We start from the raw sequence: 10,417 nt of genomic DNA, 5'->3' as shown, positions 1-10,417 counted from the left end.
ATCAATCTCGAACCAAAATCCTCTCCTCTCCAATCTTTAATCTATATCCTCAACAAAAGCTACAATTTATTAATAATAGCCCTGTGGAAATAATTCATTGAAAATCTCAGGTTTAAAAAAAATCTATTTCATGAAGCATCCTCCATTTGTCTGGAGTTCGCTTTGTTCATTAAATGGCTAAGCGTTTTCAAGCAGCTTTACATATGTGAAAAATGGGTGAGAAATATAATTTGTTGTGTAGAAGTTGCAGTTTTGTTTCATTAAAACATTCTCATTGGACCATTTCATTGTGTCTCTGTAATAACAAGTTTTCCTGCCTTCACTAAATAGCTTACATTTTGCAGGAAAAAGTTGAAATTCATTAAAATTGAATTTTGGGTTGAATGCTTGATGTATGTTTTATTAAAACTGAATATCCCAAGTTCCTCTGGTATTGGTCTTTTTCTCGCCAGTCTATCGTGTTTACAAATGTTTTTTTTCTTATCTCGGGGGTTTTACATCAATAGGAAGAATCAGCTGACAGCTTTCATGTAAAATTAGAAAAGTCCGTTTTCATCCTTCTCAGTAAACTGTCAACCAAACTTATAACACATTGACACATTTTTACTAGCATTATAAGGGTACAGGTTTCTCAATTTCAATAAAAGTTGTAACAGAAACCAAGAGATTAATGAGTATCAATTCCAAAGTGGTGCTAACAGGCTCCCTCATGAAACCCTACTTTGTTTCAAGAATTCAGGCTTCCAACAGAGAAGTCCTACCGCGGACCTCCACCACCTGAAATGACAGAAGAAGATGAAATGAACTGACCCAGTGTGTAAAAGTAGATAACACAAATTTCTTGTTTATTTTCATTGTGTGATGACATTGTTTAATAAGTTTAATGTATCATATATGTTGAACGTTGAGTGAGTGGGGAGGGGAGGGGGTGAAGGAGGGAGGGAAGGGAGAGGGGAAAAGGGGAGAAAATGACACTGTGTATATTCAAGAGGGAAATGTTTGTGTGTATTTTGGTCAATATGGTTCATAGTGTGAAAAATAAAAAAATTAAAAAAAAAATTCAGGCTTCAAGAGTTGATTTCCTGCATTAGCAGCGCCGTTCTTTACGGTTCTGACTCAGAAGGGAATCACCACCATGGAACCGGTGCTCTTTCAGCCGCTGGAGAACATTAGCAAGGAAGATGGCATGATAATAGCAAGGAGGGTCCCAGTGGCGTCCAAGAGAAGGTGAGAGGGAAGGGGTGGGCGAAGAGCCTGCACTGGCTTCAGGTGAACAGGGCCCACAGGCAAAAGCCTCCGGTGCTTTGCAAGAGGTGGCAAAGAAGATATTTACAAGGGCATGTGTGTCCTTATGAATGGTAAACTATAAGGATTCCTGCAATGCAGCCAAAAGCTTCTCTCATATACATAAAAAGCTGCATTTATGAAAATGGAAGTTCCCTGCTTTACCAGTAAAAATGTGGTTAACTTCTGCACTGGTGGTGAGTAACAAGTTGACATATGTGGCATTTATTAGCAGAGACCGTCTGCAAGGATTCTGAGATACAGTTACTGACAGTGAGGGGGGGTCATGACTTCCACTGTGAGAACATTGTAGACACTATTTGTTTGCAAAGAGAACCTCTAACCTTTCCAGACATCTCACTCACAGCATCCTGCCAATGAGATCCCCTTTTGACTTTCTACAGATTAATTCCTGATTTTATTAATTGTCTGTGAAGTAACTTCAAATAATATTTGGACAAAAATGCAGGGCCTGTCAATGACATTCACATTTTATATAAATTAATGTCATCTTGAACATCCCCGAATGTAAGTTCTCCCTTGGAGACCTGCCAAGATCCTCCAGCATTTATTTGTTTGCTCAAGATCCATACTCAGCAGCTTTTGTGCATCTTTAATTTCTGCATTGCTTGATTAGATGTGTTTTCACCTCCCAAGATCTGTGCTGTAATTCATCCCAACTCCCTCAACCGTGTCTTTTTCTTTGCTTGTGAGGTACTTTATCAGCTTCATTTTTCCCTCAATGTCCTACACATCCAGGAGATCGAGGCCGAATTGATATGTATGGAGGTCATCAATATTAGTGTGAAAGTTGTACGAATGATTTTTAAAAAATTTTTGTATTCACGAGCATTGAGTTTGACATCGCTGAGTGAATGTTTGGATCTGGGAGCTCGGTTTTGCCAGTGGAATGAGCAAGAGGTCAGAGGGAGCACTGGAGGCAGATCCACGGTCACTCAGTGTCCATGAAGGAATTCTCCTTTGCATCTTTTTCTCTTATTGTTGGGGGCATGGGCTTTGATTGTAGTACCTTTGCGTGCCTTTACAGCAGGTTGAAGTTGATAAATTGTAAGTTCAGATGTATTGTCAGCGTACAAACATGACATAAGGTATGACCATGAGACATCAGAGCAAAAATAGGCCACTCAGCCCATCAAGTCTGCCCTCCATTTAATCATGAGATGATCCATTTCCTCACTCAGCCCCGCTGCCCAGCATTCACCCCATAACCTTTGATGCCCTGGTTAATCAAGAAACTATCAATTTCTGCCTTAAATACACCAAATGACTTGGCCTCTACAACTGCCTGTGGCAACAAGTTCCATAGATTTACCATTCAGAGTCTCCCACCAAGGTTTGGGGAACAACCTTTCTACATCAATTCTATCCATGCCTTTCAACATTAGAAATGTTTCAATGAGATCCCCCCAACCCCCATCATTCTCATAAATTCCAACAGACACAGACCAAATACTCCTCATATAATAACCCTTTAATTCCTGCATTCATCCTTGTGAATATCCCCTGAACCCTCTCTAATGTCAGCACATCTTTTCATAAATGAGGAACCCAAAACAGCCCACAATACTCCAAGAGGTTACACCAGGGCCTTATAAGGCCTCAACATCACATCTTGTATTCTATTCCTCTTGAAATGAACGGCAGCATTGCATTTGCCTTCTTCACCACCTCCACATTTACCTTCAGGCAATCCTACATGAGGACTCCCAGGTCCCTTCGCATCTGGGTATTTTCAATTTTCTCCCCATTTAGAAAGTCTCCCTGTTTATTTTTTCAACCGAAGTGCATGACTTCCTGACGTAATACTTCATTTGCCACTTCTCTGTCCATTCTCCTGTCTAGGTCCTTCAGCTGTCTCCCTGCTTCCTTGACACTACCTGCTCCTCCACCTACCTTCGTATAATCTGAAAACTTGGCCACGTTGCCCTTCATTCCATAATCCAACTCATTTATATAAAAAGAAGCAGCCCCAACACTGACCCCTGTGAAACACCACCAGCAACCAGAATATGATCCCAGTGTTCTAACGCTCTGCTTCCTGCCAATCGGCCAAAGCTCTACCCATGTTAGTAGATTTTCTGTTATGCCATGGGCACTTATATTGTCAAGCAGCCTCATTGCCAGCACCTTGCTGAAGGTCTTCTGAAATTCCAGTCATAACATCCATGGTATCTCCTTTATCCATCACACACAACTCTGAAATTCTTTCTCTGGCAGGTCAGGCAGAATTTCTATTTATGGGTTGTGCAAAAAAAAAAGTATACAAAAGAGAGAAATATAAACAAGAAGGAAATACAAACAAAATGTAGCACGCAAAATAAATACTCAGCAATAAATAATGTGCGAAGTAAGAGCCCTGAAATGAACCTCTGATTGAGTTTATTGTTGAGGAGCCCGATGGTGGAGGGGTAACCACTGTTCTTGAACCTGCTGGTGCAAGTCTTGAAGCACCTAGACTTCTTTCCTGATGGCAGCAGCGAGAACAGAGCGTGCACTGAGTGGTGGATCTTTGATGATTGCTGCTGCTCTCCGACAGCATTGTTCCCTGTTTATCTTCTTGATGGTGGGGAGGGTTTTGCCTGTGATGTACTGGGCTGTGTCCACTAAGAGGGATTTCTGCTCAGAGATATTGGTGCCCTCGTACCAGGCTGGTCAGCACACGTCCCACTACACATGCCAAGATTTTTATGTTACAGTAAGTCCTTGCAAACTCCTGCTTTCTTCACAATGTCATGAGTATGTTGGGTCCAAGAAAAATCCTCTGAAATAGAGATTTTAAATGTTAAATATTCTCACCCTCTCCCCTTCTCATTTTCCCTTCTTAAGTCTACAACCAACTCCTTGGTTTTGGGTGACATTGAGTGCGAGGTTGTTGTGGGTACACCATTCAACCAAGTCTCCATCCTTTATGCTGATTCATCACCCCCTTTTATACAATCCAGTACCGTGGTATCGTCAGCAAATTTGTAGATGGCGTTATTGTCGTACACTCAAAGGGGTAAAGCGAATAGAACAAAGTGAGCAGAATTTTGTGTACTACTGAATTTTATTTATTATATACCATGTCAATTTTGTGACCAACTCCCACGCTGACATGTCTGTCCATGGCCTCCTGCACAGACAAACTAAGACCACCCATAAATTGGAAGAACAGAACCTAATATTCCATCAGGGCCCTCTCCAACTGGATGGCATTAACATCGACCTCCGGTTTCTGCGAGCCCGCTCTGTTCTCCCTCTCTTCCCCATCCCTCATCCAGCTCGCCATAGAGTCTCCTCCCCACCCCGTTTGCTGGTGTGCCCTTCCTCTCTTATGCACATATAACCTCCTGCCTATGGGAACTGTGCTTCTCCCCCTGCCCGTCTTCCTCCTTCCCCCACTCCCCATCATTTTGTTTGGCCGTATGCCCTCATTTTGCTCAAGTCCGAAATGTTGGTCATGTATCTTTATCCTTGCTATATAAAGAACACTGTTTGACCTGCTGAGTTTGTCCTAGTATTGTATTTTTACTGAAATTTGTTGTGTTTGAATACCTTTGAATCCAGTTCAATGAATATACTTTCTCCAGTATAATGCAAAACTCACAAAACAAAACTGTCGAGTTAATTGAATAATTATTACGATAACAGGAGTAAATTGTTTGAAGAGGGTTGGGGTGAACATGAGCAACCTGATTGGTTTGATGCAACTACAGATGGGCTGAGAGCTCGTTTTTGATAAGATGCGTTGAAATGTTGTGTAAAGGTAGTTATCCTTAATCTCATATTTGCAGCCCCTTTACACGAGTCAGCTTTATTATGAAGTCATGTTTAATATTTGCAAGATATCACGAAGAAATGAGTGACATTTCTTGTCGGAAACCTTGTCAGCATGGATGGAGTTTACCTAAATTTGGTGGCCATCAAAGGACATGCATTCACTGCAGGGCCATCGTTGAATGCCTTAGCTACAGCATCCCCATAATACAACCTGAAACAGTACTCTACTTCCACAAACAAATGTAGAACCTTGGAATTCCCATGCATATTCTTAGAGAGGGGTTTCTGCAACCCTGATATGAAAACAAACGAGCACGTTCAGATGTTTAGAGGATCTTTGTGCAAAATAGGAGAATTAACTGTGCAGGTCTGCAGAATTGCAAAGATGCAAATATCAATTCTGACTTTGTTCGAGTTAATTTATCATCCAATTCTACAAGTACCACCCGACGAATCAGTGTTCTCCAGTCCTTGGTGCAAATCACGCAGACACACAACCGACACAACACACACACACACAGACAAATAATACATATCCAGGTAAAATACACATATATAACAATAAATGAATATTGTTTAATAAATAGTAGAGTCTCAGACAGTTAGTGTGAGCAGTTCATTCAGTCCTTCAGCGTTCTTACGGCCTGTAGGAAGAAGCTGTTGCCCAGCCTGGTGGTGCTGGCACTGATCTTCCTGTATCACTTTCCCAACGAGAGTAGCTGAAAGATGCTGTGTGTGGGGTGGTAAGAGTCCTCAGTTATTTTGTGTGCCCTTTTAAGACAATGATCCCGATAGATCATGTCTATGGGGGATTGGGGGAGGGGAGGGAGGGAGACCCCTGTGATCCTCTGCTACTCTGTCTTGTGGATTGACCTCTATTCAATTCTCTACAGCAACCGTACCTCGCTCTGGATGTGGCTATGCAGTCATGGGTCAGGAATGTGAACAGGAGTGGTCTGAGCACACTGCCCTGAGGTGCACCAGAGCTCAGCGTGACAGGGCTCGACGTTCCGCTGCCAACCCGAACAGATAGTGTCTTCATTCTCTAGACGACATGACCAAATGGTTGCCTTTATTTTAAGTTGTCTTTATCTAACACTGCCTCTTCAGGATCAGAATCAGAATTTATTGTCATGAGTACAGCATGAAATGTACTGTTTGGCTGCAGCATCACATTGCAAACATTTATAGAAACCACCTTAGAAAATCAATCAAAATAGTGCAGTAAAAGTCAAAGTGAGGCAGTGTCTGTGATTCTGCGATCATTCAGGAATCTGATGGCGGAGGGAAAGAAGCTCTCTTTGTGCCACTGGGTGCTCGTCTTTAGGTTCCTGTTCCTTTTTCATGTTGGTAGCAGAGTGAAGAGGGCATGGCCTGGGTGGTGAGGGTCCTTGAGAATGGAGGCTGCTTTCTTAAGGCACCACCTCTTGTAGATGTCCTCGATGGAGTGAAGACTCGTGTTGCAGGCTGACTTAACCATCCCCTGAAGATATTTCTTGTCCTAAGCATTGGCACCTCCATACCAAATGGTAATGCAACCAGCCAGAATCCTCTCCATGATACCTGTGACATATCGAATCTCCTCAAACTCCTCACAAAGCGGCTGGTGGTTCTTCTTTTTGTTGCCTTGGTCTATTTCCTGACAACACAAGGCCCACCTTATTAACTATGCTGTTTTAGATCTTATGGCAATTTTGCCAGTTGATAAATGAGGCATCAAATTTTGGGCTAGATGAACAGCGAGCTGTCTTCTTCATTCATTTTTAGGTACAAAACTCTCTGCTTGATCCAGGCCTATTGTGTGATCAGATTGAGGTGTGTGTCTGGTTTGTGGCCTCAAGAGCAAGAGCTGAATCCTTAACTTTTACCATGACCTTCGAGCCAAGGCTGAAGGAATAAGAAAAAGAAGGAGATGCTGGGAAACCCTGTTGGTTGGGCGGCATCTCTGAAGAAAGGATAGAATTAACATTTCAGATCAATTCTAAGGATAAAGTTGTGAAGGGGGAGAGAGAACAAGGGGAAAACCGTGTGGAGAGACCAAGATCATCTCATCATAGAACATAGAAATTTACAGCAAAGGACAGGCCCTTCGGCCCACAATGTAGTGCTTACATCTACTCTACCAAATGCCAAGAATTTCGCTACTGCAGTTCCATGTACCTATCTAATAGTCTTTTAAAAGATCCTATTGTACCTGCTTCCACCATCATTGCAGGCGGTACATTCCATGTATTCCCTCTGGCGGGCGGCAGGCAATTTCATGTTATATTACGTTCTATACTATTACATGACAATAAAGGATCTTGAAAACCTTGAACCACCTTCTGTGTGAAGAATTTACCTCTTACCACACCCCCTCCCTCCCATACCTCAGGTTAGCCATTTCAGCCCTGAGGGAAAGGGCCTTTGACCACACGATCAATGCCACTCCTCACCTAGTACACCACAATCAGGTCACCACTCAACTCCAAGAAGAACAGACCAAGTTCACTCACCCTATCCTCATAAGGCATGCCCTCCAGTCCAGGCAACATCCTGGTAAATCTCCTCTGAACCTTCTCTATAGCATCCACCTCTTTCCTGTAATGAGGTGACCAGAACTGAACACAATATTTCAAGTGGGGTCCAACCAAGGACCTATATAGCTGGAACATCCACACTAATTCCATTTTCAGCATCTGTACTAATCATTTCTGTTCACTTGCCCAAGATCCCATGGACTCTAGCATTATGGACCATTCTCCTATGTGGCATCTTGTGAAGGAGTTACTGAAGTCCATGTAGACAACATCAATCACACCACTCTAACATCACTCAATACATGTTGTTGCACTGAAACATTCAATGAACGTGGTCACAATGAATCTCTCACTAACAATGCCAGATATCAATGCCTCTCCAAATGTAGATCAATCCTGCCATTCCAAAAAAAATGATCACTCTTGAATTGTTTTGACTGAGGGTCGACATGACAGATATACATCAAATTATGAGAGCTATAAATAGAGTAGGTCATCAGGATGGAACAGTCAAATTCAAGGGGGGAAAGAGGGGAGAACTTTAAAGAGGATTTGTGAGGAAGGTTTTTGACTGGTGTGTTCCCAGTGCATGCAGCCTGGTGGAAGCAGATACGACGCCAACGTTTAAGAGAAAGAAGATGAAGGGATTTAGACCATGAACTGGCCAATGGAATGAGTTTAAGTTGATATCATAGTCAGTACAGACGTGTTGGTCCAATGGGCTGCTGGCCGGTTCCTGTGTTGGTCCAATGGGCTGCTGGCCGGTTCCTGTGTTGGACCAACGGGCTGCTGGCCAGTTCCTGTGTTGATTCAATTGGCTGCTGGCCGGTTCCTGTGTTGGACCAATGGGCTGCTGGCTGGTTCCTGTGTTGGACCAATGGGCTGCTGGCCGGTTCCTGTGTTGGACCAATGGGCTGCTGGCCAGTTCTTGTGTTGGACCAATGGGCTGCTGGCCGGTTCCTGAATTGTGCTCCACTATGTTTGATGTTCTCCAGGAAACACTTTACTTTTGATGCTGTTTAAGAGAGGGTAAAGAAGGCTAGTTAATCTTAACTAATCAGATTTGAAAGAATAACAAGGGAACTGCCCATTACTGTCACCATTTTCTGAAAACAATACAGGTAAACCGTGCTTTATGAATACTCGAATTACGCAGTTCACTTACGCGAAGGAACCTGTGTTCGCTTTTACAAAGAAATCATGATAGAATTTCACTTTTATGAAAATTGGCCCCAATAGTAGTTAATGGGTCTTCGCTTTATGAATTTTCAGTTTATGAAGGGTTTCTCAGGAACGCTCCATCTTCGTAAAGCGGGTCTACCTAAATTCAGAATCAGAAACAGGTTTATTGACATGAACATGTGACGTAATGTGTTGTTTTGCAACAGCAGTACCATGCATTACGGGTGCAAAAATTGCTATAAATTACTTCTCCGTAAATACACTATTTAAATAAATAAATGCATCAGTGCAGAAGAAGGGAAAAACTGAGGTTGCGCCTGTGGTTCATTGTTCATTCAGAAATCTGATGGCAGAGGGTAAGAAACTATTTATGTACCGTTAGGTGTACGTCTTCAGGCTCCTGTATCTTCTTCCTGACAGTAGCGGTGAGAAGAGGGCGTGGCCTGGGTGGTGAGGGTCCTTGAGAAGAGAGAGACTGCTTTCTTGACACTCTGCCTCTTGTAGATGTCCTTAACTCAAATTTAAATTTAAACACACAGCACGTGACAGGCCATTTTGGCTCACAAGTCTGCGCCACCAAATTAACCTACAATTCCGGTAGGTTTTGGATGGTGGGAGGAAACCAGAACCCACACAGACACGGGGAGAACGTACAAATGCCTTACAGACAGCGCGGGATTCAAGTGGAGTGAAGACTAACAATGCCCATGGTTTACAATACTCTTAATCAACTGCACTTCACAACCTATGAGATGACCATATAATGCAATGTTTTGAAATCACTGCAAAACATGCAAAGGTATTCAGCCCTTTGAGTGAATGGAAACCTTTGTCCACAGCAGCTTCCTCTACAACTTAAGAATCATCCTCGAGTCCAGTGAGTCGCAAAACCATCCTTATGTTCTATGAATCGATGCATTGTTATGTCTTTTTCTTTTCTAGAATTGGCAAATGGCAGAAGAATTGTTGCAGTTGTGAACTTCTTCCAGAATGCAAGCTTGTCTGAGCTTTGGATACGGTTAATTATTTCATCCTCTGGAGTGGAGTCGCCAAACGAAAGCTGCGGATGAATGATCAGAAACCACGCAGAAAGGTGAATTCCATTGTGACTTTGGACAATCCATGAACTGCGACTTAAGCAAATGCATTTCTTGGGTCCACAGCAGGGGCTGCTGGGAGACCCCTTGGTGATGTTCACCGTCCGAAGGTGCGGACATGGGGAAGGACAGAGCGAAGAGGTGCATGCTCCACTCCCTGCAACCTGTAAACCTGAAGAGGTTGGGAAACAAGGGCCAGGTGATAGATTTTATGTGAGGCAGCTGCTGTAATTTTCAGAGAGCTACCGCTTGGCTGTGGATGTTGTCTCCTCAATGAGATTCACACACCTGGTGTTGACCTTGCACAATACAGAAATGTGCTGGAGAAACTCAGTAGCCCATGCAGCATCTATAGGAAGTGAAAGGTAACCAACGTTTCAGGCCTGGGTTGTTCAATAGCTACGTCAGGTCCGTATATGTGTTCACTGCGGTCCAGAGAAACACTGTTTTGTCTGTTGTCCATATACAGTCAGATGATAATAAATTTGAACTTGATCTTGAGTTTGCATGTTCTTCTAGCAATCACACATGGGTTAGTAGGCTCAATCGTCATGC

General features: G+C 42.9%; 1 long non-coding RNA gene across 1 annotated transcript; it reads right to left on the bottom strand.

Moving 5' to 3' along the window:
• Positions 1-6,169: 6,169 nt before the first annotated feature.
• LOC138746506 (uncharacterized) lies at positions 6,170-8,893 on the bottom strand. Its single transcript, XR_011346997.1, has 2 exons — positions 8,749-8,893; positions 6,170-8,598 (listed from the first exon to the last, which is right to left on the bottom strand). It is a non-coding gene; the product is annotated as an uncharacterized lncRNA (long non-coding RNA).
• Between the last annotated feature and the right edge of the window lie 1,524 nt (positions 8,894-10,417).

The sequence above is a fragment of the Narcine bancroftii genome, chromosome 12 (genome assembly GCF_036971445.1).
Source record: "Narcine bancroftii isolate sNarBan1 chromosome 12, sNarBan1.hap1, whole genome shotgun sequence".
Taxonomy (NCBI): Eukaryota; Metazoa; Chordata; class Chondrichthyes; order Torpediniformes; family Narcinidae; genus Narcine; species Narcine bancroftii.
Note: the sequence above shows the minus strand (reverse complement) of the source record. Positions and strands in the feature narration are given on the sequence as shown.